This window comes from Vigna radiata, chromosome 8 (genome assembly GCF_000741045.1).
Source record: "Vigna radiata var. radiata cultivar VC1973A chromosome 8, Vradiata_ver6, whole genome shotgun sequence".
NCBI classification, from domain to species: domain Eukaryota; kingdom Viridiplantae; phylum Streptophyta; class Magnoliopsida; order Fabales; family Fabaceae; genus Vigna; species Vigna radiata.
Window position 1 is genome coordinate 30,436,076 of NC_028358.1, and position 1,993 is coordinate 30,438,068.

Sequence of the window (1,993 nt, forward strand, 5' to 3'; positions counted from 1 at the left end):
AAAAACATTGCTACGTTAAGCCTTGGGCCGTGGGGTGTTCGTAGATAAATGAAGCTTTTTCCTTGCTGCCAGCACCTCCATTCTTCACGTGCAGGCCTAATTCTCCAAGCCCAATTGCTGGTGAAGTAAGCAAAGAAGGAATATTGCAGTGTAAATGGAATTGCCTTGCTGCTAGCCCGTGAAACTGGACGTGCTGCACATGGGTTGTCCGTGAGGATGTAGCAGCTTCTTCAAATAAGGGCGAATGACCACGTGTGCATATGGGCTGTGGCATTTTCCAAGCCAGGATGATAGCAGGCTCTTGTGCACAAGCCTACAATGAAAGAAGTTACTACAACGTGATGAATCAACAAATTTTCCAGCAAAACTGCATTTGAATCACGCTTTCCTCCTTATTCCTCCATCACCTCATTTCTTCTGTTTATTTCAACCTTCCAAGCCCAAATGAATCCAGCAAGATTTTGGACACTAGCACCACGTATGCATCATATTTTCTCCCAAGCAAAATGAAAAATGCCTATTTCTCCGTGCACCCACAAAAATGAAATTTGCAGCTCTTCTCTCATTTTAGCTTGAAATATAATTGATGTGGCATTTCTCTTTAAGTCCCAAAATATCATCCAATAATTTCCCTACAATTAATAATGCAAATAATTAGCCTCAGATAATTCCAATTAATTAAAATTAGAATTTCCAGTCAAATTAAGCATAATTAACAGATACGGGAAAATACCGGACATTTAAGCACAATTCCTGATTAATTCTAGCACAATAAACTAAGTGAAATCAATAAAATATCGACTCATCAACCGTCTTTAAAGATTTATCTACAATGAGTTGCAAAATCTCCTTAAGATAGAACAAGAACTTTGCAAAAATTTCTGAAGATATCAGAACAAGCAAAGAAATCTAAAAAGAGTAAAGTAATAAACCTAGGATATTATAAGAAAGAAAAGAGAGAAGGAAGGAAAAAATAGAATGAGATAATGAGAGAAGTATGTATTTTGGAGATTGCACTGCACTCTTTTTATAAAGTTTGTGAACCACCCCAAAGCCCAAGATTTATGGAAAAATCCCGTGTAGAGTGCTGGTCAAAACCATTTTTAAAAAAGAAAGGAACGTTTAAAAAAAACCCTGTGATAACAGTTGAAAAAAAGTTATTTTCATATGTCATTTGAGACCAAATTACACCCTTTAAGATTTAGAATGAGCTTAGAATCAAGCAAACCACATAAATTGAGTCAGCCGAGAGTCAAAAGCTGTTTTTAGCGATATTATGCTTGTTTTGCATTGTTTTGTAGCATTTTGATGAAAGTGAAGAATGGTATTGAAGATAAAGGGTCTTAGACTCAAGAAAGAGGACGAAAAATAAAGAAAAGAAGAGTCTATGAACCGCCCAGCGCCAAAATCCACCGTTGGGCGGCCAAATGCGAGGAGAAGCCACTTTCTGGCACCCAAGCGATGGCGTTGGGCGGTTTTGCGACAAGGGGCAAACCGCCCGGCGGTGGAACTCACCGCCGCGCGGTAGCGCGACTATAGACAAACTGTCGGGCGGCATAAGTGTGACGTCGGGCGATTGTCTGCTGGACTTGGTGATGAAGGTTGAAAAACAGTTATTTTCATATGTCATTTTAGACCAAATTACTCCCTTTACTACTTAGAATGAGCTTAGAATCAAGCAAAACTCAATAAATGAGTTTGTAGAGAGTCAAAAGCTATTTTTAGCGATATTATGCTTCTTTTGCATTGTTTTCTAGCATTTTTGAGAAAGTGAAAAATGGAGTTGAAACCGCCGGCGCCACACTTGTTCTGCCGGGCGGTTGTCTGCTGGGCTTGGGCCTGTATTCTGTTGCGCTCCTCACCTATAAATAGCCCTATGTCGAGTTTAGATGCATTCTTTTGACAGAAGGGGGCGGCCAGACCTAATTTCACTCTCTAGAGAGGATCTCTTGGATGCTTAGGCTCCTTTTCATCTTATCTAGGGTTTGCTTTT